At 42.4% G+C, this 24,683-nt stretch overlaps 81 pseudogenes; all 81 read right to left on the bottom strand.

Moving 5' to 3' along the window:
• Positions 1 to 44: 44 nt before the first annotated feature.
• Positions 45 to 163, bottom strand: LOC134589586 (5S ribosomal RNA; annotated as a pseudogene).
• A 225-nt stretch (positions 164 to 388) lies between these two features.
• Positions 389 to 507, bottom strand: LOC134589585 (5S ribosomal RNA; annotated as a pseudogene).
• Positions 508 to 1,217: 710 nt separating this feature from the next.
• Positions 1,218 to 1,336, bottom strand: LOC134597768 (5S ribosomal RNA; annotated as a pseudogene).
• A 134-nt stretch (positions 1,337 to 1,470) lies between these two features.
• On the bottom strand, positions 1,471 to 1,589 carry LOC134594380 (5S ribosomal RNA; annotated as a pseudogene).
• A 468-nt stretch (positions 1,590 to 2,057) lies between these two features.
• Positions 2,058 to 2,176, bottom strand: LOC134589583 (5S ribosomal RNA; annotated as a pseudogene).
• A 710-nt stretch (positions 2,177 to 2,886) lies between these two features.
• Positions 2,887 to 3,005, bottom strand: LOC134597767 (5S ribosomal RNA; annotated as a pseudogene).
• Positions 3,006 to 3,139: 134 nt separating this feature from the next.
• Positions 3,140 to 3,258, bottom strand: LOC134588372 (5S ribosomal RNA; annotated as a pseudogene).
• Positions 3,259 to 3,392: 134 nt separating this feature from the next.
• On the bottom strand, positions 3,393 to 3,511 carry LOC134596947 (5S ribosomal RNA; annotated as a pseudogene).
• Positions 3,512 to 4,221: 710 nt separating this feature from the next.
• LOC134597765 (5S ribosomal RNA) lies at positions 4,222 to 4,340 on the bottom strand (annotated as a pseudogene).
• Positions 4,341 to 4,474: 134 nt separating this feature from the next.
• Positions 4,475 to 4,593, bottom strand: LOC134594379 (5S ribosomal RNA; annotated as a pseudogene).
• Positions 4,594 to 4,727: 134 nt separating this feature from the next.
• On the bottom strand, positions 4,728 to 4,846 carry LOC134598297 (5S ribosomal RNA; annotated as a pseudogene).
• Positions 4,847 to 4,980: 134 nt separating this feature from the next.
• Positions 4,981 to 5,099, bottom strand: LOC134597108 (5S ribosomal RNA; annotated as a pseudogene).
• A 225-nt stretch (positions 5,100 to 5,324) lies between these two features.
• On the bottom strand, positions 5,325 to 5,443 carry LOC134597097 (5S ribosomal RNA; annotated as a pseudogene).
• Positions 5,444 to 5,577: 134 nt separating this feature from the next.
• Positions 5,578 to 5,696, bottom strand: LOC134597428 (5S ribosomal RNA; annotated as a pseudogene).
• A 134-nt stretch (positions 5,697 to 5,830) lies between these two features.
• On the bottom strand, positions 5,831 to 5,949 carry LOC134595549 (5S ribosomal RNA; annotated as a pseudogene).
• A 134-nt stretch (positions 5,950 to 6,083) lies between these two features.
• LOC134589582 (5S ribosomal RNA) lies at positions 6,084 to 6,202 on the bottom strand (annotated as a pseudogene).
• Positions 6,203 to 6,336: 134 nt separating this feature from the next.
• LOC134596841 (5S ribosomal RNA) lies at positions 6,337 to 6,455 on the bottom strand (annotated as a pseudogene).
• Positions 6,456 to 6,589: 134 nt separating this feature from the next.
• On the bottom strand, positions 6,590 to 6,708 carry LOC134590274 (5S ribosomal RNA; annotated as a pseudogene).
• A 225-nt stretch (positions 6,709 to 6,933) lies between these two features.
• LOC134589256 (5S ribosomal RNA) lies at positions 6,934 to 7,042 on the bottom strand (annotated as a pseudogene).
• A 134-nt stretch (positions 7,043 to 7,176) lies between these two features.
• On the bottom strand, positions 7,177 to 7,295 carry LOC134589580 (5S ribosomal RNA; annotated as a pseudogene).
• Positions 7,296 to 7,520: 225 nt separating this feature from the next.
• LOC134596688 (5S ribosomal RNA) lies at positions 7,521 to 7,639 on the bottom strand (annotated as a pseudogene).
• Positions 7,640 to 7,773: 134 nt separating this feature from the next.
• Positions 7,774 to 7,892, bottom strand: LOC134589579 (5S ribosomal RNA; annotated as a pseudogene).
• A 134-nt stretch (positions 7,893 to 8,026) lies between these two features.
• On the bottom strand, positions 8,027 to 8,145 carry LOC134596937 (5S ribosomal RNA; annotated as a pseudogene).
• A 134-nt stretch (positions 8,146 to 8,279) lies between these two features.
• Positions 8,280 to 8,398, bottom strand: LOC134594700 (5S ribosomal RNA; annotated as a pseudogene).
• A 134-nt stretch (positions 8,399 to 8,532) lies between these two features.
• Positions 8,533 to 8,651, bottom strand: LOC134588360 (5S ribosomal RNA; annotated as a pseudogene).
• Positions 8,652 to 8,876: 225 nt separating this feature from the next.
• Positions 8,877 to 8,995, bottom strand: LOC134589578 (5S ribosomal RNA; annotated as a pseudogene).
• A 134-nt stretch (positions 8,996 to 9,129) lies between these two features.
• Positions 9,130 to 9,248, bottom strand: LOC134593213 (5S ribosomal RNA; annotated as a pseudogene).
• Positions 9,249 to 9,473: 225 nt separating this feature from the next.
• LOC134589577 (5S ribosomal RNA) lies at positions 9,474 to 9,592 on the bottom strand (annotated as a pseudogene).
• A 134-nt stretch (positions 9,593 to 9,726) lies between these two features.
• LOC134589576 (5S ribosomal RNA) lies at positions 9,727 to 9,845 on the bottom strand (annotated as a pseudogene).
• A 134-nt stretch (positions 9,846 to 9,979) lies between these two features.
• On the bottom strand, positions 9,980 to 10,098 carry LOC134596840 (5S ribosomal RNA; annotated as a pseudogene).
• Positions 10,099 to 10,232: 134 nt separating this feature from the next.
• LOC134590155 (5S ribosomal RNA) lies at positions 10,233 to 10,351 on the bottom strand (annotated as a pseudogene).
• Positions 10,352 to 10,819: 468 nt separating this feature from the next.
• LOC134589575 (5S ribosomal RNA) lies at positions 10,820 to 10,938 on the bottom strand (annotated as a pseudogene).
• A 134-nt stretch (positions 10,939 to 11,072) lies between these two features.
• On the bottom strand, positions 11,073 to 11,191 carry LOC134596839 (5S ribosomal RNA; annotated as a pseudogene).
• Positions 11,192 to 11,325: 134 nt separating this feature from the next.
• Positions 11,326 to 11,444, bottom strand: LOC134590038 (5S ribosomal RNA; annotated as a pseudogene).
• Positions 11,445 to 11,669: 225 nt separating this feature from the next.
• On the bottom strand, positions 11,670 to 11,788 carry LOC134589574 (5S ribosomal RNA; annotated as a pseudogene).
• Positions 11,789 to 11,922: 134 nt separating this feature from the next.
• On the bottom strand, positions 11,923 to 12,041 carry LOC134596838 (5S ribosomal RNA; annotated as a pseudogene).
• Positions 12,042 to 12,175: 134 nt separating this feature from the next.
• On the bottom strand, positions 12,176 to 12,294 carry LOC134589919 (5S ribosomal RNA; annotated as a pseudogene).
• Positions 12,295 to 12,519: 225 nt separating this feature from the next.
• On the bottom strand, positions 12,520 to 12,638 carry LOC134596687 (5S ribosomal RNA; annotated as a pseudogene).
• Positions 12,639 to 12,772: 134 nt separating this feature from the next.
• LOC134589573 (5S ribosomal RNA) lies at positions 12,773 to 12,891 on the bottom strand (annotated as a pseudogene).
• A 134-nt stretch (positions 12,892 to 13,025) lies between these two features.
• On the bottom strand, positions 13,026 to 13,144 carry LOC134596936 (5S ribosomal RNA; annotated as a pseudogene).
• Positions 13,145 to 13,278: 134 nt separating this feature from the next.
• Positions 13,279 to 13,397, bottom strand: LOC134594153 (5S ribosomal RNA; annotated as a pseudogene).
• A 134-nt stretch (positions 13,398 to 13,531) lies between these two features.
• Positions 13,532 to 13,650, bottom strand: LOC134589571 (5S ribosomal RNA; annotated as a pseudogene).
• Positions 13,651 to 13,784: 134 nt separating this feature from the next.
• LOC134589801 (5S ribosomal RNA) lies at positions 13,785 to 13,903 on the bottom strand (annotated as a pseudogene).
• A 468-nt stretch (positions 13,904 to 14,371) lies between these two features.
• On the bottom strand, positions 14,372 to 14,490 carry LOC134589569 (5S ribosomal RNA; annotated as a pseudogene).
• Positions 14,491 to 14,624: 134 nt separating this feature from the next.
• Positions 14,625 to 14,743, bottom strand: LOC134596935 (5S ribosomal RNA; annotated as a pseudogene).
• A 134-nt stretch (positions 14,744 to 14,877) lies between these two features.
• LOC134594152 (5S ribosomal RNA) lies at positions 14,878 to 14,996 on the bottom strand (annotated as a pseudogene).
• Positions 14,997 to 15,130: 134 nt separating this feature from the next.
• Positions 15,131 to 15,249, bottom strand: LOC134589568 (5S ribosomal RNA; annotated as a pseudogene).
• A 134-nt stretch (positions 15,250 to 15,383) lies between these two features.
• On the bottom strand, positions 15,384 to 15,502 carry LOC134588349 (5S ribosomal RNA; annotated as a pseudogene).
• Positions 15,503 to 15,727: 225 nt separating this feature from the next.
• Positions 15,728 to 15,846, bottom strand: LOC134589567 (5S ribosomal RNA; annotated as a pseudogene).
• A 134-nt stretch (positions 15,847 to 15,980) lies between these two features.
• Positions 15,981 to 16,099, bottom strand: LOC134589566 (5S ribosomal RNA; annotated as a pseudogene).
• A 225-nt stretch (positions 16,100 to 16,324) lies between these two features.
• LOC134589565 (5S ribosomal RNA) lies at positions 16,325 to 16,443 on the bottom strand (annotated as a pseudogene).
• A 134-nt stretch (positions 16,444 to 16,577) lies between these two features.
• On the bottom strand, positions 16,578 to 16,696 carry LOC134589683 (5S ribosomal RNA; annotated as a pseudogene).
• A 225-nt stretch (positions 16,697 to 16,921) lies between these two features.
• LOC134596686 (5S ribosomal RNA) lies at positions 16,922 to 17,040 on the bottom strand (annotated as a pseudogene).
• A 134-nt stretch (positions 17,041 to 17,174) lies between these two features.
• On the bottom strand, positions 17,175 to 17,293 carry LOC134589564 (5S ribosomal RNA; annotated as a pseudogene).
• A 134-nt stretch (positions 17,294 to 17,427) lies between these two features.
• Positions 17,428 to 17,546, bottom strand: LOC134596934 (5S ribosomal RNA; annotated as a pseudogene).
• Positions 17,547 to 17,680: 134 nt separating this feature from the next.
• LOC134594699 (5S ribosomal RNA) lies at positions 17,681 to 17,799 on the bottom strand (annotated as a pseudogene).
• A 134-nt stretch (positions 17,800 to 17,933) lies between these two features.
• On the bottom strand, positions 17,934 to 18,052 carry LOC134589563 (5S ribosomal RNA; annotated as a pseudogene).
• Positions 18,053 to 18,186: 134 nt separating this feature from the next.
• Positions 18,187 to 18,305, bottom strand: LOC134588337 (5S ribosomal RNA; annotated as a pseudogene).
• Positions 18,306 to 18,530: 225 nt separating this feature from the next.
• Positions 18,531 to 18,649, bottom strand: LOC134593095 (5S ribosomal RNA; annotated as a pseudogene).
• A 134-nt stretch (positions 18,650 to 18,783) lies between these two features.
• LOC134592978 (5S ribosomal RNA) lies at positions 18,784 to 18,902 on the bottom strand (annotated as a pseudogene).
• Positions 18,903 to 19,036: 134 nt separating this feature from the next.
• LOC134596084 (5S ribosomal RNA) lies at positions 19,037 to 19,155 on the bottom strand (annotated as a pseudogene).
• Positions 19,156 to 19,379: 224 nt separating this feature from the next.
• Positions 19,380 to 19,498, bottom strand: LOC134589562 (5S ribosomal RNA; annotated as a pseudogene).
• A 134-nt stretch (positions 19,499 to 19,632) lies between these two features.
• On the bottom strand, positions 19,633 to 19,751 carry LOC134596121 (5S ribosomal RNA; annotated as a pseudogene).
• Positions 19,752 to 19,885: 134 nt separating this feature from the next.
• Positions 19,886 to 20,004, bottom strand: LOC134589561 (5S ribosomal RNA; annotated as a pseudogene).
• A 134-nt stretch (positions 20,005 to 20,138) lies between these two features.
• On the bottom strand, positions 20,139 to 20,257 carry LOC134596837 (5S ribosomal RNA; annotated as a pseudogene).
• Positions 20,258 to 20,391: 134 nt separating this feature from the next.
• Positions 20,392 to 20,510, bottom strand: LOC134589595 (5S ribosomal RNA; annotated as a pseudogene).
• A 225-nt stretch (positions 20,511 to 20,735) lies between these two features.
• Positions 20,736 to 20,854, bottom strand: LOC134596684 (5S ribosomal RNA; annotated as a pseudogene).
• A 134-nt stretch (positions 20,855 to 20,988) lies between these two features.
• Positions 20,989 to 21,107, bottom strand: LOC134598233 (5S ribosomal RNA; annotated as a pseudogene).
• A 134-nt stretch (positions 21,108 to 21,241) lies between these two features.
• Positions 21,242 to 21,360, bottom strand: LOC134596933 (5S ribosomal RNA; annotated as a pseudogene).
• A 134-nt stretch (positions 21,361 to 21,494) lies between these two features.
• Positions 21,495 to 21,613, bottom strand: LOC134592859 (5S ribosomal RNA; annotated as a pseudogene).
• A 134-nt stretch (positions 21,614 to 21,747) lies between these two features.
• Positions 21,748 to 21,866, bottom strand: LOC134596083 (5S ribosomal RNA; annotated as a pseudogene).
• Positions 21,867 to 22,091: 225 nt separating this feature from the next.
• On the bottom strand, positions 22,092 to 22,210 carry LOC134589559 (5S ribosomal RNA; annotated as a pseudogene).
• A 134-nt stretch (positions 22,211 to 22,344) lies between these two features.
• On the bottom strand, positions 22,345 to 22,463 carry LOC134596120 (5S ribosomal RNA; annotated as a pseudogene).
• Positions 22,464 to 22,597: 134 nt separating this feature from the next.
• LOC134589558 (5S ribosomal RNA) lies at positions 22,598 to 22,716 on the bottom strand (annotated as a pseudogene).
• A 134-nt stretch (positions 22,717 to 22,850) lies between these two features.
• LOC134596835 (5S ribosomal RNA) lies at positions 22,851 to 22,969 on the bottom strand (annotated as a pseudogene).
• Positions 22,970 to 23,103: 134 nt separating this feature from the next.
• Positions 23,104 to 23,222, bottom strand: LOC134594351 (5S ribosomal RNA; annotated as a pseudogene).
• Positions 23,223 to 23,447: 225 nt separating this feature from the next.
• LOC134596682 (5S ribosomal RNA) lies at positions 23,448 to 23,566 on the bottom strand (annotated as a pseudogene).
• A 134-nt stretch (positions 23,567 to 23,700) lies between these two features.
• On the bottom strand, positions 23,701 to 23,819 carry LOC134598136 (5S ribosomal RNA; annotated as a pseudogene).
• Positions 23,820 to 23,953: 134 nt separating this feature from the next.
• LOC134596931 (5S ribosomal RNA) lies at positions 23,954 to 24,072 on the bottom strand (annotated as a pseudogene).
• Positions 24,073 to 24,206: 134 nt separating this feature from the next.
• On the bottom strand, positions 24,207 to 24,325 carry LOC134594151 (5S ribosomal RNA; annotated as a pseudogene).
• Positions 24,326 to 24,459: 134 nt separating this feature from the next.
• On the bottom strand, positions 24,460 to 24,578 carry LOC134598128 (5S ribosomal RNA; annotated as a pseudogene).
• Between the last annotated feature and the right edge of the window lie 105 nt (positions 24,579 to 24,683).

The following is a 24,683-nucleotide window of genomic DNA, read 5'->3' as shown; positions in this document are numbered from 1 at the left end:
GTGGTCTGATTATGACATCATAATGCAAAAAAGAAATAAACAAAAGCTTACGGCACCTGAGGTTCCTAGTTGGTCTCCCATACAAGTACTAACCAGGCCCGAGTCTGGATGGCTTCCGAGATCTGACGAGATCAGGCATTTTCAGACTGGTATGGCCGTAAGTGAAATTAAGAGAATGCGATCTCGCTAATGTTGGTAGAATATCAAACTCTGGTTGCGACAAAAGACAAGACGCTTCTGGATAGGGAAAAAAGTGGTCTGATTATGACATCATAATGCAAAAAAGAAATAAACAAAAGCTTACGGCACCTGAGGTTCCTAGTTGGTCTCCCATAGGGAAAAAAGTGGTCTGATTATGACATCATAATGCAAAAAAGAAATAAACAAAAGCTTACGGCACCTGAGGTTCCTAGTTGGTCTCCCATACAAGTACTAACCAGGCCCGAGTCTGGATGGCTTCCGAGATCTGACGAGATCAGGCATTTTCAGACTGGTATGGCCGTAAGTGAAATTAAGAGAATGCGATCTCGCTAATGTTGGTAGAATATCAAACTCTGGTTGCGACAAAAGACAAGACGCTTCTGGATAGGGAAAAAAGTGGTCTGATTATGACATCATAATGCAAAAAAGAAATAAACAAAAGCTTACGGCACCTGAGGTTCCTAGTTTGTCTCCCATACAAGTACTAACCAGGCCCGTGTCTGGATGGCTTCCGAGATCTGGCATTTTCAGACTGGTATGGCCGTAAGTGAAATTAAGAGAATGCGATCTCGCTAATGTTGGTAGAATATCAAACTCTGGTTGCGACAAAAGACAAGACGCTTCTGGATAGGGAAAAAAGTGGTCTGATTATGACATCATAATGCAAAAAAAGAAAAAACAAAAGCTTACGGCACCTGAGGTTCCTAGTTGGTCTCCCATAGGGAAAAAAGTGGTCTGATTATGACATCATAATGCAAAAAAGAAATAAACAAAAGCTTACGGCACCTGAGGTTCCTAGTTGGTCTCCCATACAAGTACTAACCAGGCTCGAGTCTGGATGGCTTCCGAGATCTGACATTTTCAGACTGGTATGGCCGTAAGTGAAATTAAGAGAATGCGATCTCGCTACTGTTGGTAGAATATAAACTCTGGTTGCGACAAAAGACAAGACGCTTCTGGATAGGGAAAAAAGTGGTCTGATTATGACATCATAATGCAAAAAAGAAATAAACAAAAGCTTACGGCACCTGAGGTTCCTAGTTGGTCTCCCATACAAGTACTAACGAGGCCCGAGTCTGGATGGCTTCCGAGATCTGACGAGATCAGGCATTTTCAGACTGGTATGGCCGTAAGTGAAATTAAGAGAATGCGATCTCGTTAATGTTGGTAGAATATCAAACTCTGGTTGCGACAAAAGACAAGACGCTTCTGGATAGGGAAAAAAGTGGTCTGATTATGACATCATAATGCAAAAAAGAAATAAACAAAAGCTTACGGCACCTGAGGTTCCTAGTTGGTCTCCCATACAAGTACTAACCAGGCCCGAGTCTGGATGGCTTCTGAGATCTGACGAGATCAGGCATTTTCAGACTGGTATGGCCGTAAAGGAAATTAAGAGAATGCGATCTCGCTAATGTTGGTAGAATATCAAACTCTGGTTGCGACAAAAGACAAGACGCTTCTGGATAGGGAAAAAAGTGGTCTGATTATGACATCATAATGCAAAAAAGAAATAAACAAAAGCTTACGGCACCTGAGGTTCCTAGTTGGTCTCCCATACAAGTACTAACCAGGCCCGAGTCTGGATGGCTTCCGAGATCTGACATTTTCAGACTGGTATGGCCGTAAGTGAAATTAAGAGAATGCGATCTCGCTAATGTTGGTAGAATATCAAACTCTGGTTGCGACAAAAGACAAGACGCTTCTGGATAGGGAAAAAAGTGGTCTGATTATGACATCATAATGCAAAAAAGAAATAAACAAAAGCTTACGGCACCTGAGGTTCCTAGTTGGTCTCCCATAGGGAAAAAAGTGGTCTGATTATGACATCATAATGCAATAAAGAAATAAACAAAAGCTTACGGCACCTGAGGTTCCTAGTTGGTCTCCCATACAAGTACTAACCAGGCCCGAGTCTGGATGGCTTCCGAGATCTGACGAGATCAGGCATTTTCAGACTGGTATGGCCGTAAGTGAAATTAAGAGAATGCGATCTCGCTAATGTTGGTAGAATATCAAACTCTGGTTGCGACAAAAGACAAGACGCTTCTGGATAGGGAAAAAAGTGGTCTGATTATGACATCATAATGCAAAAAAGAAATAAACAAAAGCTTACGGCACCTGAGGTTCCTAGTTTGTCTCCCATACAAGTACTAACCAGGCCCGTGTCTGGATGGCTTCCGAGATCTGGCATTTTCAGACTGGTATGGCCGTAAGTGAAATTAAGAGAATGCGATCTCGCTAATGTTGGTAGAATATCAAACTCTGGTTGCGACAAAAGACAAGACGCTTCTGGATAGGGAAAAAAGTGGTCTGATTATGACATCATAATGCAAAAAAAGAAAAAACAAAAGCTTACGGCACCTGAGGTTCCTAGTTGGTCTCCCATAGGGAAAAAAGTGGTCTGATTATGACATCATAATGCAAAAAAGAAATAAACAAAAGCTTACGGCACCTGAGGTTCCTAGTTGGTCTCCCATACAAGTACTAACCAGGCTCGAGTCTGGATGGCTTCCGAGATCTGACATTTTCAGACTGGTATGGCCGTAAGTGAAATTAAGAGAATGCGATCTCGCTACTGTTGGTAGAATATAAACTCTGGTTGCGACAAAAGACAAGACGCTTCTGGATAGGGAAAAAAGTGGTCTGATTATGACATCATAATGCAAAAAAGAAATAAACAAAAGCTTACGGCACCTGAGGTTCCTAGTTGGTCTCCCATACAAGTACTAACGAGGCCCGAGTCTGGATGGCTTCCGAGATCTGACGAGATCAGGCATTTTCAGACTGGTATGGCCGTAAGTGAAATTAAGAGAATGCGATCTCGTTAATGTTGGTAGAATATCAAACTCTGGTTGCGACAAAAGACAAGACGCTTCTGGATAGGGAAAAAAGTGGTCTGATTATGACATCATAATGCAAAAAAGAAATAAACAAAAGCTTACGGCACCTGAGGTTCCTAGTTGGTCTCCCATACAAGTACTAACCAGGCCCGAGTCTGGATGGCTTCTGAGATCTGACGAGATCAGGCATTTTCAGACTGGTATGGCCGTAAGGGAAATTAAGAGAATGCGATCTCGCTAATGTTGGTAGAATATCAAACTCTGGTTGCGACAAAAGACAAGACGCTTCTGGATAGGGAAAAAAGTGGTCTGATTATGACATCATAATGCAAAAAAGAAATAAACAAAAGCTTACGGCACCTGAGGTTCCTAGTTGGTCTCCCATACAAGTACTAACCAGGCTCGAGTCTGGATGGCTTCCGAGATCTGACGAGATCAGGCATTTTCAGACTGGTATGGCCGTAAGTGAAATTAAGAGAATGCGATCTCGCTAATGTTGGTAGAATATCAAACTCTGGTTGCGACAAAAGACAAGACGCTTCTGGATAGGGAAAAAAGTGGTCTGATTATGACATCATAATGCAAAAAAGAAATAAACAAAAGCTTACGGCACCTGAGGTTCCTAGTTGGTCTCCCATACAAGTACTAACCAGGCCCGAGTATGGATGGCTTCCGAGATCTGGCATTTTCAGACTGGTATGGCCGTAAGTGAAATTAAGAGAATGCGATCTCGCTAATGTTGGTAGAATATCAAACTCTGGTTGCGACAAAAGACAAGACGCTTCTGGATAGGGAAAAAAGTGGTCTGATTATGACATCATAATGCAAAAAAAGAAAAAACAAAAGCTTACGGCACCTGAGGTTCCTAGTTGGTCTCCCATAGGGAAAAAAGTGGTCTGATTATGACATCATAATGCAAAAAAGAAATAAACAAAAGCTTACGGCACCTGAGGTTCCTAGTTGGTCTCCCATACAAGTACTAACCAGGCTCGAGTCTGGATGGCTTCCGAGATCTGACATTTTCAGACTGGTATGGCCGTAAGTGAAATTAAGAGAATGCGATCTCGCTACTGTTGGTAGAATATAAACTCTGGTTGCGACAAAAGACAAGACGCTTCTGGATAGGGAAAAAAGTGGTCTGATTATGACATCATAATGCAAAAAAGAAATAAACAAAAGCTTACGGCACCTGAGGTTCCTAGTTGGTCTCCCATACAAGTACTAACGAGGCCCGAGTCTGGATGGCTTCCGAGATCTGACGAGATCAGGCATTTTCAGACTGGTATGGCCGTAAGTGAAATTAAGAGAATGCGATCTCGTTAATGTTGGTAGAATATCAAACTCTGGTTGCGACAAAAGACAAGACGCTTCTGGATAGGGAAAAAAGTGGTCTGATTATGACATCATAATGCAAAAAAGAAATAAACAAAAGCTTACGGCACCTGAGGTTCCTAGTTGGTCTCCCATACAAGTACTAACCAGGCCCGAGTCTGGATGGCTTCTGAGATCTGACGAGATCAGGCATTTTCAGACTGGTATGGCCGTAAAGGAAATTAAGAGAATGCGATCTCGCTAATGTTGGTAGAATATCAAACTCTGGTTGCGACAAAAGACAAGACGCTTCTGGATAGGGAAAAAAGTGGTCTGATTATGACATCATAATGCAAAAAAGAAATAAACAAAAGCTTACGGCACCTGAGGTTCCTAGTTGGTCTCCCATACAAATACTAACCAGGCCCGAGTCTGGATGGCTTCCAAGATCTGACGAGATCAGGCATTTTCAGACTGGTATGGCCGTAAGGGAAATTAAGAGAATGCGATCTCGCTAATGTTGGTAGAATATCAAACTCTGGTTGCGACAAAAGACAAGACGCTTCTGGATAGGGAAAAAAGTGGTCTGATTATGACATCATAATGCAAAAAAGAAATAAACAAAAGCTTACGGCACCTGAGGTTCCTAGTTGGTCTCCCATACAAGTACTAACCAGGCCCAAGTCTGGATGGCTTCCGAGATCTGACGAGATCAGGCATTTTCAGACTGGTATGGCCGTAAGTGAAATTAAGAGAATGCGATCTCGCTAATGTTGGTAGAATATCAAACTCTGGTTGCGACAAAAGACAAGACGCTTCTGGATAGGGAAAAAAGTGGTCTGATTATGACATCATAATGCAAAAAAGAAATAAACAAAAGCTTACGGCACCTGAGGTTCCTAATTGGTCTCCCATAGGGAAAAAAGTGGTCTGATTATGACATCATAATGCAAAAAAGAAATAAACAAAAGCTTACGGCACCTGAGGTTCCTAGTTGGTCTCCCATACAAGTACTAACCAGGCCCAAGTCTGGATGGCTTCCGAGATCTGACGAGATCAGGCATTTTCAGACTGGTATGGCCGTAAGTGAAATTAAGAGAATGCGATCTCGTTAATGTTGGTAGAATATCAAACTCTGGTTGCGACAAAAGACAAGATGCTTCTGGATAGGGAAAAAAGTGGTCTGATTATGACATCATAATGCAAAAAAGAAATAAACAAAAGCTTACGGCACCTCAGGTTCCTAGTTGGTCTCCCATACAAGTACTAACCAGGCCCGAGTCTGGATGGCTTCCGAGATCTGACGAGATCAGGCATTTTCAGACTGGTATGGCCGTAAGGGAAATTAAGAGAATGCGATTTTGCTAATGTTGGTAGAATATCAAACTCTGGTTGCGACAAAAGACAAGATGCTTCTGGATAGGGAAAAAAGTGGTCTGATTATGACATCATAATGCAAAAAAGAAATAAACAAAAGCTTACGGCACCTGAGGTTCCTAGTTGGTCTCCCATACAAGTACTAACCAGGCCCAAGTCTGGATGGCTTCCGAGATCTGACGAGATCAGGCATTTTCAGACTGGTATGGCCGTAAGAGAAATTAAGAGAATGCGATCTCGCTAATGTTGGTAGAATATCAAACTCTGGTTGCGACAAAAGACAAGACGCTTCTGGATAGGGAAAAAAGTGGTCTGATTATGACATCATAATGCAAAAAAGAAATAAACAAAAGCTTACGGCACCTGAGGTTCCTAGTTGGTCTCCCATACAAGTACTAACCAGGCCCGAGTCTGGATGGCTTCCGAGATCTGACGAGATCAGGCATTTTCAGACTGGTATGGCCGTAAGTGAAATTAAGAGAATGCGATCTCGCTAATGTTGGTAGAATATCAAACTCTGGTTGCGACAAAAGACAAGACGCTTCTGGATAGGGAAAAAAGTGGTCTGATTATGACATCATAATGCAAAAAAGAAATAAACAAAAGCTTACGGCACCTGAGGTTCCTAGTTGGTCTCCCATACAAGTACTAACCAGGCCCGAGTCTGGATGGCTCCCGAGATCTGACGAGATCAGGCATTTTCAGACTGGTATGGCCGCAAGTGAAATTAAGAGAATGCGATCTCGCTAATGTTGGTAGAATATCAAACTCTGGTTGCGACAAAAGACAAGACGCTTCTGGATAGGGAAAAAAGTGGTCTGATTATGACATCATAATGCAAAAAAGAAATAAACAAAAGCTTACGGCACCTGAGGTTCCTAGTTGGTCTCCCATACAAGTACTAACCAGGCCCGAGTCTGGATGGCTTCCGAGATCTGACGAGATCAGGCATTTTCAGACTGGTATGGCCGTAAGCGAAATTAAGAGAATGCGATCTCGCTAATGTTGGTAGAATATCAAACTCTGGTTGCGACAAAAGACAAGACGCTTCTGCATAGGGAAAAAAGTGGTCTGATTATGACATCATAATGCAAAAAAGAAATAAACAAAAGCTTACGGCACCTGAGGTTCCTAGTTGGTCTCCCATAGGGAAAAAAGTGGTCTGATTATGACATCATAATGCAAAAAAGAAATAAACTAAAGCTTACGGCACCTGAGGTTCCTAGTTGGTCTCCCATACAAGTACTAACCAGGCCCGAGTCTGGATGGCTTCCGAGATCAGGCATTTTCAGACTGGTATGGCCGTAAGTGAAATTAAGAGAACGCGATCTCGCTAATGTTGGTAGAATATCAAACTCTGGTTGCGACAAAAGACAAGACGCTTCTGGATAGGGAAAAAAGTGGTCTGATTATGACATCATAATGCAAAAAAGAAATAAACAAAAGCTTACGGCACCTGAGGTTCCTAGTTGGTCTCCCATACAAGTACTAACCAGGCCCGAGTCTGGATGGCTTCCGAGATCTGACGAGATCAGGCATTTTCAGACTGGTATGGCCGTAAGTGAAATTAAGAGAATGCGATCTCGCTAATGTTGGTAGAATATCAAACTCTGGTTGCGACAAAAGACAAGACGCTTCTGGATAGGGAAAAAAGTGGTCTGATTATGACATCATAATGCAAAAAAGAAATAAACAAAAGCTTACGGCACCTGAGGTTCCTAGTTGGTCTCCCATAGGGAAAAAAGTGGTCTGATTATGACATCATAATGCAAAAAAGAAATAAACTAAAGCTTACGGCACCTGAGGTTCCTAGTTGGTCTCCCATACAAGTACTAACCAGGCCCGAGTCTGGATGGCTTCCGAGATCTGACGAGATCAGGCATTTTCAGACTGGTATGGCTGTAAGTGAAATTAAGAGAATGCGATCTCGCTAATGTTGGTAGAATATCAAACTCTGGTTGCGACAAAAGACAAGACGCTTCTGGATAGGGAAAAAAGTGGTCTGATTATGACATCATAATGCAAAAAAGAAATAAACAAAAGCTTACGGCACCTGAGGTTCCTAGTTGGTCTCCCATACAAGTACTAACCAGGCCCGAGTCTGGATGGCTTCCGAGATCTGACGAGATCAGGCATTTTCAGACTGGTATGGCCGTAAGTGAAATTAAGAGAATGCGATCTCGCTAATGTTGGTAGAATATCAAACTCTGGTTGCGACAAAAGACAAGATGCTTCTGAATAGGGAAAAAAGTGGTCTGATTATGACATCATAATGCAAAAAAGAAATAAACAAAAGCTTACGGCACCTGAGGTTCCTAGTTGGTCTCCCATACAAGTACTAACCAGACCCGAGTCTGGATGGCTTCCGAGATCTGACGAGATCAGGCATTTTCAGACTGGTATGGCCATAAGTGAAATTAAGAGAATGCGATCTCGCTAATGTTGGTAGAATATCAAACTCTGGTTGCGACAAAAGACAAGACGCTTCTGGATAGGGAAAAAAGTGGTCTGATTATGACATCATAATGCAAAAAAGAAATAAACAAAAGCTTACGGCACCTGAGGTTCCTAGTTGGTCTCCCATACAAGTACTAACCAGGCCCGAGTCCGGATGGCTTCCGAGATCTGACGAGATCAGGCATTTTCAGACTGGTATGGCCGTAAGTGAAATTAAGAGAATGCGATCTCGCTAATGTTGGTAGAATATCAAACTCTGGTTGCGACAAAAGACAAGACGCTTCTGGATAGGGAAAAAAGTGGTCTGATTATGACATCATAATGCAAAAAAGAAATAAACAAAAGCTTACGGCACCTGAGGTTCCTAGTTGGTCTCCCATACAAGTACTAACCAGGCCCGAGTCTGGATGGCTTCTGAGATCTGACGAGATCAGGCATTTTCAGACTGGTATGGCCGTAAGGGAAATTAAGAGAATGCGATCTCGCTAATGTTGGTAGAATATCAAACTCTGGTTGCGACAAAAGACAAGACGCTTCTGGATAGGGAAAAAAGTGGTCTGATTATGACATCATAATGCAAAAAAGAAATAAACAAAAGCTTACGGCACCTGAGGTTCCTAGTTGGTCTCCCATAGGGAAAAAAGTGGTCTGATTATGACATCATAATGCAAAAAAGAAATAAACTAAAGCTTACGGCACCTGAGGTTCCTAGTTGGTCTCCCATACAAGTACTAACCAGGCCCGAGTCTGGATGGCTTCCGAGATCTGACGAGATCAGGCATTTTCAGACTGGTATGGCCGTAAGTGAAATTAAGAGAATGCGATCTCGCTAATGTTGGTAGAATATCAAACTCTGGTTGCGACAAAAGACAAGATGCTTCTGGATAGGGAAAAAAGTGGTCTGATTATGACATCATAATGCAAAAAAGAAATAAACAAAAGCTTACGGCACCTGAGGTTCCTAGTTGGTCTCCCATACAAGTACTAACCAGGCCCGAGTCTGGATGACTTCCGAGATCTGATGAGATCAGGCATTTTCAGACTGGTATGGCCGTAAGTGAAATTAAGAGAATGCGATCTCGCTAATGTTGGTAGAATATCAAACTCTGGTTGCGACAAAAGACAAGACGCTTCTGGATAGGGAAAAAAGTGGTCTGATTATGACATCATAATGCAAAAAAGAAATAAACAAAAGCTTACGGCACCTGAGGTTCCTAGTTGGTCTCCCATAGGGAAAAAAGTGGTCTGATTATGACATCATAATGCAAAAAAGAAATAAACAAAAGCTTACGGCACCTGAGGTTCCTAGTTGGTCTCCCATACAAGTACTAACCAGGCCCGAGTCTGGATGGCTTCCGAGATCTGACGAGATCAGGCATTTTCAGACTGGTATGGCCGTAAGTGAAATTAAGAGAATGCGATCTCGCTAATGTTGGTAGAATATCAAACTCTGGTTGCGACAAAAGACAAGACGCTTCTGGATAGGGAAAAAAGTGGTCTGATTATGACATCATAATGCAAAAAAGAAATAAACAAAAGCTTACGGCACCTGAGGTTCCTAGTTGGTCTCCCATACAAGTACTAACCAGGCCCGAGTCTGGATGGCTTCCGAGATCTGACGAGATCAGGCATTTTCAGACTGGTATGGCCGTAAGTGAAATTAAGAGAATGCGATCTCGCTAATGTTGGTAGAATATCAAACTCTGGTTGCGACAAAAGACAAGACGCTTCTGGATAGGGAAAAAAGTGGTCTGATTATGACATCATAATGCAAAAAAGAAATAAACAAAAGCTTACGGCACCTGAGGTTCCTAGTTGGTCTCCCATACAAGTACTAACCAGGCCCGAGTCTGGATGGCTCCCGAGATCTGACGAGATCAGGCATTTTCAGACTGGTATGGCCGCAAGTGAAATTAAGAGAATGCGATCTCGCTAATGTTGGTAGAATATCAAACTCTGGTTGCGACAAAAGACAAGACGCTTCTGGATAGGGAAAAAAGTGGTCTGATTATGACATCATAATGCAAAAAAGAAATAAACAAAAGCTTACGGCACCTGAGGTTCCTAGTTGGTCTCCCATACAAGTACTAACCAGGCCCGAGTCTGGATGGCTTCCGAGATCTGACGAGATCAGGCATTTTCAGACTGGTATGGCCGTAAGCGAAATTAAGAGAATGCGATCTCGCTAATGTTGGTAGAATATCAAACTCTGGTTGCGACAAAAGACAAGACGCTTCTGCATAGGGAAAAAAGTGGTCTGATTATGACATCATAATGCAAAAAAGAAATAAACAAAAGCTTACGGCACCTGAGGTTCCTAGTTGGTCTCCCATAGGGAAAAAAGTGGTCTGATTATGACATCATAATGCAAAAAAGAAATAAACTAAAGCTTACGGCACCTGAGGTTCCTAGTTGGTCTCCCATACAAGTACTAACCAGGCCCGAGTCTGGATGGCTTCCGAGATCAGGCATTTTCAGACTGGTATGGCTGTAAGTGAAATTAAGAGAATGCGATCTCGCTAATGTTGGTAGAATATCAAACTCTGGTTGCGACAAAAGACAAGACGCTTCTGGATAGGGAAAAAAGTGGTCTGATTATGACATCATAATGCAAAAAAGAAATAAACAAAAGCTTACGGCACCTGAGGTTCCTAGTTGGTCTCCCATACAAGTACTAACCAGGCCCGAGTCTGGATGGCTTCCGAGATCTGACGAGATCAGGCATTTTCAGACTGGTATGGCCGTAAGTGAAATTAAGAGAATGCGATCTCGCTAATGTTGGTAGAATATCAAACTCTGGTTGCGACAAAAGACAAGACGCTTCTGGATAGGGAAAAAAGTGGTCTGATTATGACATCATAATGCAAAAAAGAAATAAACAAAAGCTTACGGCACCTGAGGTTCCTAGTTGGTCTCCCATACAAGTACTAACCAGGCCCGAGTCTGGATGGCTCCCGAGATCTGACGAGATCAGGCATTTTCAGACTGGTATGGCCGCAAGTGAAATTAAGAGAATGCGATCTCGCTAATGTTGGTAGAATATCAAACTCTGGTTGCGACAAAAGACAAGACGCTTCTGGATAGGGAAAAAAGTGGTCTGATTATGACATCATAATGCAAAAAAGAAATAAACAAAAGCTTACGGCACCTGAGGTTCCTAGTTGGTCTCCCATACAAGTACTAACCAGGCCCGAGTCTGGATGGCTTCCGAGATCTGACGAGATCAGGCATTTTCAGACTGGTATGGCCGTAAGCGAAATTAAGAGAATGCGATCTCGCTAATGTTGGTAGAATATCAAACTCTGGTTGCGACAAAAGACAAGACGCTTCTGGATAGGGAAAAAAGTGGTCTGATTATGACATCATAATGCAAAAAAGAAATAAACAAAAGCTTACGGCACCTGAGGTTCCTAGTTGGTCTCCCATAGGGAAAAAAGTGGTCTGATTATGACATCATAATGCAAAAAAGAAATAAACTAAAGCTTACGGCACCTGAGGTTCCTAGTTGGTCTCCCATACAAGTACTAACCAGGCCCGAGTCTGGATGGCTTCCGAGATCTGACGAGATCAGGCATTTTCAGACTGGTATGGCCGTAAGTGAAATTAAGAGAATGCGATCTCGCTAATGTTGGTAGAATATCAAACTCTGGTTGCGACAAAAGACAAGACGCTTCTGGATAGGGAAAAAAGTGGTCTGATTATGACATCATAATGCAAAAAAGAAATAAACAAAAGCTTACGGCACCTGAGGTTCCTAGTTGGTCTCCCATACAAGTACTAACCAGGCCCGAGTCTGGATGGCTCCCGAGATCTGACGAGATCAGGCATTTTCAGACTGGTATGGCCGCAAGTGAAATTAAGAGAATGCGATCTCGCTAATGTTGGTAGAATATCAAACTCTGGTTGCGACAAAAGACAAGACGCTTCTGGATAGGGAAAAAAGTGGTCTGATTATGACATCATAATGCAAAAAAGAAATAAACAAAAGCTTACGGCACCTGAGGTTCCTAGTTGGTCTCCCATACAAGTACTAACCAGGCCCGAGTCTGGATGGCTTCCGAGATCTGACGAGATCAGGCATTTTCAGACTGGTATGGCCGTAAGCGAAATTAAGAGAATGCGATCTCGCTAATGTTGGTAGAATATCAAACTCTGGTTGCGACAAAAGACAAGACGCTTCTGCATAGGGAAAAAAGTGGTCTGATTATGACATCATAATGCAAAAAAGAAATAAACAAAAGCTTACGGCACCTGAGGTTCCTAGTTGGTCTCCCATAGGGAAAAAAGTGGTCTGATTATGACATCATAATGCAAAAAAGAAATAAACTAAAGCTTACGGCACCTGAGGTTCCTAGTTGGTCTCCCATACAAGTACTAACCAGGCCCGAGTCTGGATGGCTTCCGAGATCTGACGAGATCAGGCATTTTCAGACTGGTATGGCTGTAAGTGAAATTAAGAGAATGCGATCTCGCTAATGTTGGTAGAATATCAAACTCTGGTTGCGACAAAAGACAAGACGCTTCTGGATAGGGAAAAAAGTGGTCTGATTATGACATCATAATGCAAAAAAGAAATAAACAAAAGCTTACGGCACCTGAGGTTCCTAGTTGGTCTCCCATACAAGTACTAACCAGGCCCGAGTCTGGATGGCTTCCGAGATCTGACGAGATCAGGCATTTTCAGACTGGTATGGCCGTAAGTGAAATTAAGAGAATGCGATCTCGCTAATGTTGGTAGAATATCAAACTCTGGTTGCGACAAAAGACAAGATGCTTCTGAATAGGGAAAAAAGTGGTCTGATTATGACATCATAATGCAAAAAAGAAATAAACAAAAGCTTACGGCACCTGAGGTTCCTAGTTGGTCTCCCATACAAGTACTAACCAGACCCGAGTCTGGATGGCTTCCGAGATCTGACGAGATCAGGCATTTTCAGACTGGTATGGCCATAAGTGAAATTAAGAGAATGCGATCTCGCTAATGTTGGTAGAATATCAAACTCTGGTTGCGACAAAAGACAAGACGCTTCTGGATAGGGAAAAAAGTGGTCTGATTATGACATCATAATGCAAAAAAGAAATAAACAAAAGCTTACGGCACCTGAGGTTCCTAGTTGGTCTCCCATACAAGTACTAACCAGGCCCGAGTCCGGATGGCTTCCGAGATCTGATGAGATCAGGCATTTTCAGACTGGTATGGCCGTAAGTGAAATTAAGAGAATGCGATCTCGCTAATGTTGGTAGAATATCAAACTCTGGTTGCGACAAAAGACAAGACGCTTCTGGATAGGGAAAAAAGTGGTCTGATTATGACATCATAATGCAAAAAAGAAATAAACAAAAGCTTACGGCACCTGAGGTTCCTAGTTGGTCTCCCATACAAGTACTAACCAGGCCCGAGTCTGGATGGCTTCCGAGATCTGACGAGATCAGGCATTTTCAGACTGGTATGGCCGTAAGTGAAATTAAGAGAATGCGATCTCGCTAATGTTGGTAGAATATCAAACTCTGGTTGCGACAAAAGACAAGACGCTTCTGGATAGGGAAAAAAGTGGTCTGATTATGACATCATAATGCAAAAAAGAAATAAACAAAAGCTTACGGCACCTGAGGTTCCTAGTTGGTCTCCCATACAAGTACTAACCAGGCCCGAGTCTGGATGGCTTCCGAGATCTGACGAGATCAGGCATTTTCAGACTGGTATGGCCGTAAGCGAAATTAAGAGAATGCGATCTCGCTAATGTTGGTAGAATATCAAACTCTGGTTGCGACAAAAGACAAGACGCTTCTGCATAGGGAAAAAAGTGGTCTGATTATGACATCATAATGCAAAAAAGAAATAAACAAAAGCTTACGGCACCTGAGGTTCCTAGTTGGTCTCCCATAGGGAAAAAAGTGGTCTGATTATGACATCATAATGCAAAAAAGAAATAAACTAAAGCTTACGGCACCTGAGGTTCCTAGTTGGTCTCCCATACAAGTACTAACCAGGCCCGAGTCTGGATGGCTTCCGAGATCAGGCATTTTCAGACTGGTATGGCTGTAAGTGAAATTAAGAGAATGCGATCTCGCTAATGTTGGTAGAATATCAAACTCTGGTTGCGACAAAAGACAAGACGCTTCTGGATAGGGAAAAAAGTGGTCTGATTATGACATCATAATGCAAAAAAGAAATAAACAAAAGCTTACGGCACCTGAGGTTCCTAGTTGGTCTCCCATACAAGTACTAACCAGGCCCGAGTCTGGATGGCTTCCGAGATCTGACGAGATCAGGCATTTTCAGACTGGTATGGCCGTAAGTGAAATTAAGAGAATGCGATCTCGCTAATGTTGGTAGAATATCAAACTCTGGTTGCGACAAAAGACAAGATGCTTCTGAATAGGGAAAAAAGTGGTCTGATTATGACATCATAATGCAAAAAAGAAATAAACAAAAGCTTACGGCACCTGAGGTTCCTAGTTGGTCTCCCATACAAGTACTAACCAGACCCGAGTCTGGATGGCTTCCGAGATCTGACGAGATCAGGCATTTTCAGACTGGTATGGCCATAAGTGAAATTAAGAGAATGCGATCTCGCTAATGTTGGTAGAATATCAAACTCTGGTTGCGACAAAAGACAAGACGCTTCTGGATAGGTAAAAAAGTGGTCTGATTATGACATCATAATGCAAAAAAGAAATAAACAAAAGCTTACGGCACCTGAGGTTCCTAGTTGGTCTCCCATACAAGTACTAACCAGGCCCGAGTCCGGATGGCTTCCGAGATCTGATGAGATCAGGCATTTTCAGACTGGTATGGCCGTAAGTGAAATTAAGAGAATGCGATCTCGCTAATGTTGGTAGAATATCAAACTCTGGTTGCGACAAAAGACAAGACGCTTCTGGATAGGGAAAAAAGTGGTCTGATTATGACATCATAATGCAAAAAAGAAATAAACAAAAGCTTACGGCACCTGAGGTTCCTAGTTGGTCTCCCATACAAGTACTAACCAGGCCCGAGTCTGGATGGCTTCCGAGATCTGACGAGATCAGGCATTTTCAGACTGGTATGGCCGTAAGTGAAATTAAGAGAATGCGATCTCGCTAATGTTGGTAGAATATCAAACTCTGGTTGCGACAAAAGACAAGACGCTTCTGGATAGGGAAAAAAGTGGTCTGATTATGACATCATAATGCAAAAAAGAAATAAACAAAAGCTTACGGCACCTGAGGTTCCTAGTTGGTCTCCCATACAAGTACTAACCAGGCCCGAGTCTGGATGGCTTCTGAGATCTGACGAGATCAGGCATTTTCAGACTGGTATGGCCGTAAGGGAAATTAAGAGAATGCGATCTCGCTAATGTTGGTAGAATATCAAACTCTGGTTGCGACAAAAGACAAGACGCTTCTGGATAGGGAAAAAAGTGGTCTGATTATGACATCATAATGCAAAAAAGAAATAAACAAAAGCTTACGGCACCTGAGGTTCCTAGTTGGTCTCCCATAGGGAAAAAAGTGGTCTGATTATGACATCATAATGCAAAAAAGAAATAAACTAAAGCTTACGGCACCTGAGGTTCCTAGTTGGTCTCCCATACAAGTACTAACCAGGCCCGAGTCTGGATGGCTTCCGAGATCTGACGAGATCAGGCATTTTCAGACTGGTATGGCCGTAAGTGAAATTAAGAGAATGCGATCTCGCTAATGTTGGTAGAATATCAAACTCTGGTTGCGACAAAAGACAAGATGCTTCTGGATAGGGAAAAAAGTGGTCTGATTATGACATCATAATGCAAAAAAGAAATAAACAAAAGCTTACGGCACCTGAGGTTCCTAGTTGGTCTCCCATACAAGTACTAACCAGGCCCGAGTCTGGATGGCTTCCGAGATCTGACGAGATCAGGCATTTTCAGACTGGTATGGCCGTAAGTGAAATTAAGAGAATGCGATCTCGCTAATGTTGGTAGAATATCAAACTCTGGTTGCGACAAAAGACAAGACGCTTCTGGATAGGGAAAAAAGTGGTCTGATTATGACATCATAATGCAAAAAAGAAATAAACAAAAGCTTACGGCACCTGAGGTTCCTAGTTGGTCTCCCATAGGGAAAAAAGTGGTCTGATTATGACATCATAATGCAAAAAAGAAATAAACAAAAGCTTACGGCACCTGAGGTTCCTAGTTGGTCTCCCATACAAGTACTAACCAGGCCCGAGTCTGGATGGCTTCCGAGATCTGACGAGATCAGGCATTTTCAGACTGGTATGGCCGTAAGTGAAATTAAGAGAATGCGATCTCGCTAATGTTGGTAGAATATCAAACTCTGGTTGCGACAAAAGACAAGACGCTTCTGGATAGGGAAAAAAGTGGTCTGATTATGACATCATAATGCAAAAAAGAAATAAACAAAAGCTTACGGCACCTGAGGTTCCTAGTTGGTCTCCCATACAAGTACTAACCAGGCCCGAGTCTGGATGGCTTCCGAGATCTGACGAGATCAGGCATTTTCAGACTGGTATGGCCGTAAGCGAAATTAAGAGAATGCGATCTCGCTAATGTTGGTAGAATATCAAACTCTGGTTGCGACAAAAGACAAGACGCTTCTGCATAGGGAAAAAAGTGGTCTGATTATGACATCATAATGCAAAAAAGAAATAAACAAAAGCTTACGGCACATGAGGTTCCTAGTTGGTCTCCCATAGGGAAAAAAGTGGTCTGATTATGACATCATAATGCAAAAAAGAAATAAACTAAAGCTTACGGCACCTGAGGTTCCTAGTTGGTCTCCCATACAAGTACTAACCAGGCCCGAGTCTGGATGGCTTCCGAGATCTGACGAGATCAGGCATTTTCAGACTGGTATGGCTGTAAGTGAAATTAAGAGAATGCGATCTCGCTAATGTTGGTAGAATATCAAACTCTGGTTGCGACAAAAGACAAGACGCTTCTGGATAGGGAAAAAAGTGGTCTGATTATGACATCATAATGCAAAAAAGAAATAAACAAAAGCTTACGGCACCTGAGGTTCCTAGTTGGTCTCCCATACAAGTACTAACCAGGCCCGAGTCTGGATGGCTTCCGAGATCTGACGAGATCAGGCATTTTCAGACTGGTATGGCCGTAAGTGAAATTAAGAGAATGCGATCTCGCTAATGTTGGTAGAATATCAAACTCTGGTTGCGACAAAAGACAAGATGCTTCTGAATAGGGAAAAAAGTGGTCTGATTATGACATCATAATGCAAAAAAGAAATAAACAAAAGCTTACGGCACCTGAGGTTCCTAGTTGGTCTCCCATACAAGTACTAACCAGACCCGAGTCTGGATGGCTTCCGAGATCTGACGAGATCAGGCATTTTCAGACTGGTATGGCCATAAGTGAAATTAAGAGAATGCGATCTCGCTAATGTTGGTAGAATATCAAACTCTGGTTGCGACAAAAGACAAGACGCTTCTGGATAGGGAAAAAAGTGGTCTGATTATGACATCATAATGCAAAAAAGAAATAAACAAAAGCTTACGGCACCTGAGGTTCCTAGTTGGTCTCCCATACAAGTACTAACCAGGCCCGAGTCCGGATGGCTTCCGAGATCTGACGAGATCAGGCATTTTCAGACTGGTATGGCCGTAAGTGAAATTAAGAGAATGCGATCTCGCTAATGTTGGTAGAATATCAAACTCTGGTTGCGACAAAAGACAAGACGCTTCTGGATAGGGAAAAAAGTGGTCTGATTATGACATCATAATGCAAAAAAGAAATAAACAAAAGCTTACGGCACCTGAGGTTCCTAGTTGGTCTCCCATACAAGTACTAACCAGGCCCGAGTCTGGATGGCTTCCGAGATCTGACGAGATCAGGCATTTTCAGACTGGTATGGCCGTAAGTGAAATTAAGAGAATGCGATCTCGCTAATGTTGGTAGAATATCAAACTCTGGTTGCGACAAAAGACAAGACGCTTCTGGATAGGGAAAAAAGTGGTCTGATTATGACATCATAATGCAAAAAAGAAATAAACAAAAGCTTACGGCACCTGAGGTTCCTAGTTGGTCTCCCATACAAGTACTAACCAGGCCCGAGTCTGGATGGCTTCTGAGATCTGACGAGATCAGGCATTTTCAGACTGGTATGGCCGTAAGGGAAATTAAGAGAATGCGATCTCGCTAATGTTGGTAGAATATCAAACTCTGGTTGCGACAAAAGACAAGACGCTTCTGGATAGGGAAAAAAGTGGTCTGATTATGACATCATAATGCAAAAAAGAAATAAACAAAAGCTTACGGCACCTGAGGTTCCTAGTTGGTCTCCCATAGGGAAAAAAGTGGTCTGATTATGACATCATAATGCAAAAAAGAAATAAACTAAAGCTTACGGCACCTGAGGTTCCTAGTTGGTCTCCCATACAAGTACTAACCAGGCCCGAGTCTGGATGACTTCCGAGATCTGATGAGATCAGGCATTTTCAGACTGGTATGGCCGTAAGTGAAATTAAGAGAATGCGATCTCGCTAATGTTGGTAGAATATCAAACTCTGGTTGCGACAAAAGACAAGATGCTTCTGGATAGGGAAAAAAGTGGTCTGATTATGACATCATAATGCAAAAAAGAAATAAACAAAAGCTTACGGCACCTGAGGTTCCTAGTTGGTCTCCCATACAAGTACTAACCAGGCCCGAGTCTGGATGACTTCCGAGATCTGATGAGATCAGGCATTTTCAGACTGGTATGGCCGTAAGTGAAATTAAGAGAATGCGATCTCGCTAATGTTGGTAGAATATCAAACTCTGGTTGCGACAAAAGACAAGACGCTTCTGGATAGGGAAAAAAGTGGTCTGATTATGACATCATAATGCAAAAAAGAAATAAACAAAAGCTTACGGCACCTGAGGTTCCTAGTTGGTCTCCCATACAAGTACTAACCAGGCCCAAGTCTGGATGGCTTCCGAGATCTGACGAGATCAGGCATTTTCAGACTGGTATGGCTGTAAGTGAAATTAAGAGAATGCGATCTCGCTAATGTTGGTAGAATATCAAACTCTGGTTGCGACAAAAGACAAGACGCTTCTGGATAGGGAAAAAAGTGGTCTGATTATGACATCATAATGCAAAAAAGAAATAAACAAAGCTTACGGCACCTGAGGTTCCTAGTTGGTCTCCCATAGGGAAAAAAGTGGTCTGATTATGACATCATAATGCAAAAAAGAAATAAACAAAAGCTTACGGCACCTGAGGTTCCTAGTTGGTCTCCCATACAAGTACTAACCAGGCCCGAGTCTGGATGGCTTCCGAGATCTGACGAGATCAGGCATTTTCAGACTGGTATGGCCGTAAGTGAAATTAAGAGAATGCGATCTCGCTAATGTTGGTAGAATATCAAACTCTGGTTGCGACAAAAGACAAGACGCTTCTGGATAGGGAAAAAAGTGGTCTGATTATGACATCATAATGCAAAAAAGAAATAAACAAAAGCTTACGGCACCTGAGGTTCCTAGTTGGTCTCCCATACAAGTACTAACCAGGCCCGAGTCTGGATGGCTTCCGAAATCTGACGAGATCAGGCATTTTCAGACTGGTATGGCCGTAAGTGAAATTAAGAGAATGCGATCTCGCTAATGTTGGTAGAATATCAAACTCTGGTTGCGACAAAAGACAAGACGCTTCTGCATAGGGAAAAAAGTGGTCTGATTATGATATCATAATGCAAAAAAGAAATAAACAAAAGCTTACGGCACCTGAGGTTCCTAGTTGGTCTCCCATACAAGTACTAACCAGGCCCGAGTCTGGATGGCTTCCGAGATCTGACGAGATCAGGCATTTTCAGACTGGTATGGCCGTAAGTGAAATTAAGAGAATGCGATCTCGCTAATGTTGGTAGAATATCAAACTCTGGTTGCGACAAAAGACAAGACGCTTCTGGATAGGGAAAAAAGTGGTCTGATTATGACATCATAATGCAAAAAAGAAATAAACAAAAGCTTACGGCACCTGAGGTTCCTAGTTGGTCTCCCATACAAGTACTAACCAGGCCCGAGTCTGGATGGCTCCCGAGATCTGACGAGATCAGGCATTTTCAGACTGGTATGGCCGCAAGTGAAATTAAGAGAATGCGATCTCGCTAATGTTGGTAGAATATCAAACTCTGGTTGCGACAAAAGACAAGACGCTTCTGGATAGGGAAAAAAGTGGTCTGATTATGACATCATAATGCAAAAAAGAAATAAACAAAAGCTTACGGCACCTGAGGTTCCTAGTTGGTCTCCCATACAAGTACTAACCAGGCCCGAGTCTGGATGGCTTCCGAGATCTGACGAGATCAGGCATTTTCAGACTGGTATGGCCGTAAGCGAAATTAAGAGAATGCGATCTCGCTAATGTTGGTAGAATATCAAACTCTGGTTGCGACAAAAGACAAGACGCTTCTGCATAGGGAAAAAAGTGGTCTGATTATGACATCATAATGCAAAAAAGAAATAAACAAAAGCTTACGGCACCTGAGGTTCCTAGTTGGTCTCCCATAGGGAAAAAAGTGGTCTGATTATGACATCATAATGCAAAAAAGAAATAAACTAAAGCTTACGGCACCTGAGGTTCCTAGTTGGTCTCCCATACAAGTACTAACCAGGCCCGAGTCTGGATGGCTTCCGAGATCTGACGAGATCAGGCATTTTCAGACTGGTATGGCTGTAAGTGAAATTAAGAGAATGCGATCTCGCTAATGTTGGTAGAATATCAAACTCTGGTTGCGACAAAAGACAAGATGCTTCTGGATAGGGAAAAAAGTGGTCTGATTATGACATCATAATGCAAAAAAGAAATAAACAAAAGCTTACGGCACCTGAGGTTCCTAGTTGGTCTCCCATACAAGTACTAACCAGGCCCGAGTCTTGATGGCTTCCGAGATCTGACGAGATCAGGCATTTTCAGACTGGTATAGCCGTAAATGAAATTAAGAGAATGCGATCTCGCTAATGTTGGTAGAATATCAAACTCTGGTTGCGACAAAAGACAAGATGCTTCTGAATAGGGAAAAAAGTGGTCTGATTATGACATCATAATGCAAAAAAGAAATAAACAAAAGCTTACGGCACCTGAGGTTCCTAGTTGGTCTCCCATACAAGTACTAACCAGACCCGAGTCTGGATGGCTTCCGAGATCTGACGAGATCAGGCATTTTCAGACTGGTATGGCCATAAGTGAAATTAAGAGAATGCGATCTCGCTAATGTTGGTAGAATATCAAACTCTGGTTGCGACAAAAGACAAGACGCTTCTGGATAGGGAAAAAAGTGGTCTGATTATGACATCATAATGCAAAAAAGAAATAAACAAAAGCTTACGGCACCTGAGGTTCCTAGTTGGTCTCCCATACAAGTACTAACCAGGCCCGAGTCTGGATGACTTCCGAGATCTGATGAGATCAGGCATTTTCAGACTGGTATGGCCGTAAGTGAAATTAAGAGAATGCGATCTCGCTAATGTTGGTAGAATATCAAACTCTGGTTGCGACAAAAGACAAGACGCTTCTGGATAGGGAAAAAAGTGGTCTGATTATGACATCATAATGCAAAAAAGAAATAAACAAAAGCTTACGGCACCTGAGGTTCCTAGTTGGTCTCCCATACAAGTACTAACCAGGCCCAAGTCTGGATGGCTTCCGAGATCTGACGAGATCAGGCATTTTCAGACTGGTATGGCTGTAAGTGAAATTAAGAGAATGCGATCTCGCTAATGTTGGTAGAATATCAAACTCTGGTTGCGACAAAAGACAAGACGCTTCTGGATAGGGAAAAAAGTGGTCTGATTATGACATCATAATGCAAAAAAGAAATAAACAAAAGCTTACGGCACCTGAGGTTCCTAGTTGGTCTCCCATAGGGAAAAAAGTGGTCTGATTATGACATCATAATGCAAAAAAGAAATAAACAAAAGCTTACGGCACCTGAGGTTCCTAGTTGGTCTCCCATACAAGTACTAACCAGGCCCGAGTCTGGATGGCTTCCGAGATCTGACGAGATCAGGCATTTTCAGACTGGTATGGCCGTAAGTGAAATTAAGAGAATGCGATCTCGCTAATGTTGGTAGAATATCAAACTCTGGTTGCGACAAAAGACAAGACGCTTCTGGATAGGGAAAAAAGTGGTCTGATTATGACATCATAATGCAAAAAAGAAATAAACAAAAGCTTACGGCACCTGAGGTTCCTAGTTGGTCTCCCATACAAGTACTAACCAGGCCCGAGTCTGGATGGCTTCCGAAATCTGACGAGATCAGGCATTTTCAGACTGGTATGGCCGTAAGTGAAATTAAGAGAATGCGATCTCGCTAATGTTGGTAGAATATCAAACTCTGGTTGCGACAAAAGACAAGACGCTTCTGCATAGGGAAAAAAGTGGTCTGATTATGATATCATAATGCAAAAAAGAAATAAACAAAAGCTTACGGCACCTGAGGTTCCTAGTTGGTCTCCCATACAAGTACTAACCAGGCCCGAGTCTGGATGGCTTCCGAGATCTGACGAGATCAGGCATTTTCAGACTGGTATGGCCGTAAGTGAAATTAAGAGAATGCGATCTCGCTAATGTTGGTAGAATATCAAACTCTGGTTGCGACAAAAGACAAGACGCTTCTGGATAGGGAAAAAAGTGGTCTGATTATGACATCATAATGCAAAAAAGAAATAAACAAAAGCTTACGGCACCTGAGGTTCCTAGTTGGTCTCCCATACAAGTACTAACCAGGCCCGAGTCTGGATGGCTCCCGAGATCTGACGAGATCAGGCATTTTCAGACTGGTATGGCCGCAAGTGAAATTAAGAGAATGCGATCTCGCTAATGTTGGTAGAATATCAAACTCTGGTTGCGACAAAAGACAAGACGCTTCTGGATAGGGAAAAAAGTGGTCTGATTATGACATCATAATGCAAAAAAGAAATAAACAAAAGCTTACGGCACCTGAGGTTCCTAGTTGGTCTCCCATACAAGTACTAACCAGGCCCGAGTCTGGATGGCTTCCGAGATCTGACGAGATCAGGCATTTTCAGACTGGTATGGCCGTAGGCGAAATTAAGAGAATGCGATCTCGCTAATGTTGGTAGAATATCAAACTCTGGTTGCGACAAAAGACAAGACGCTTCTGCATAGGGAAAAAAGTGGTCTGATTATGACATCATAATGCAAAAAAGAAATAAACAAAAGCTTACGGCACCTGAGGTTCCTAGTTGGTCTCCCATAGGGAAAAAAGTGGTCTGATTATGACATCATAATGCAAAAAAGAAATAAACTAAAGCTTACGGCACCTGAGGTTCCTAGTTGGTCTCCCATACAAGTACTAACCAGGCCCGAGTCTGGATGGCTTCCGAGATCTGACGAGATCAGGCATTTTCAGACTGGTATGGCTGTAAGTGAAATTAAGAGAATGCGATCTCGCTAATGTTGGTAGAATATCAAACTCTGGTTGCGACAAAAGACAAGATGCTTCTGGATAGGGAAAAAAGTGGTCTGATTATGACATCATAATGCAAAAAAGAAATAAACAAAAGCTTACGGCACCTGAGGTTCCTAGTTGGTCTCCCATACAAGTACTAACCAGGCCCGAGTCTTAATGGCTTCCGAGATCTGACGAGATCAGGCATTTTCAGACTGGTATAGCCGTAAATGAAATTAAGAGAATGCGATCTCGCTAATGTTGGTAGAATATCAAACTCTGGTTGCGACAAAAGACAAGATGCTTCTGAATAGGGAAAAAAGTGGTCTGATTATGACATCATAATGCAAAAAAGAAATAAACAAAAGCTTACGGCACCTGAGGTTCCTAGTTGGTCTCCCATACAAGTACTAACCAGACCCGAGTCTGGATGGCTTCCGAGATCTGACGAGATCAGGCATTTTCAGACTGGTATGGCCATAAGTGAAATTAAGAGAATGCGATCTCGCTAATGTTGGTAGAATATCAAACTCTGGTTGCGACAAAAGACAAGACGCTTCTGGATAGGGAAAAAAGTGGTCTGATTATGACATCATAATGCAAAAAAGAAATAAACAAAAGCTTACGGCACCTGAGGTTCCTAGTTGGTCTCCCATACAAGTACTAACCAGGCCCGAGTCCGGATGGCTTCCGAGATCTGATGAGATCAGGCATTTTCAGACTGGTATGGCCGTAAGTGAAATTAAGAGAATGCGATCTCGCTAATGTTGGTAGAATATCAAACTCTGGTTGCGACAAAAGACAAGACGCTTCTGGATAGGGAAAAAAGTGGTCTGATTATGACATCATAATGCAAAAAAGAAATAAACAAAAGCTTACGGCACCTGAGGTTCCTAGTTGGTCTCCCATACAAGTACTAACCAGGCCCAAGTCTGGATGGCTTCCGATATCTGACGAGATCAGGCATTTTCAGACTGGTACGACCGTAAGTGAAATTAAGAGAATGCGATCTCGCTAATGTTTGTAGAATATCAAACTCTGGTTGCGACAAAAGACAAGACGCTTCTGGATAGGGAAAAAAGTGGTCTGATTATGA

This window comes from Pelobates fuscus, chromosome 2 (assembly GCF_036172605.1).
Source record: "Pelobates fuscus isolate aPelFus1 chromosome 2, aPelFus1.pri, whole genome shotgun sequence".
Lineage (NCBI taxonomy): Eukaryota > Metazoa > Chordata > Amphibia > Anura > Pelobatidae > Pelobates > Pelobates fuscus.
Note: the sequence above shows the minus strand (reverse complement) of the source record. Positions and strands in the feature narration are given on the sequence as shown.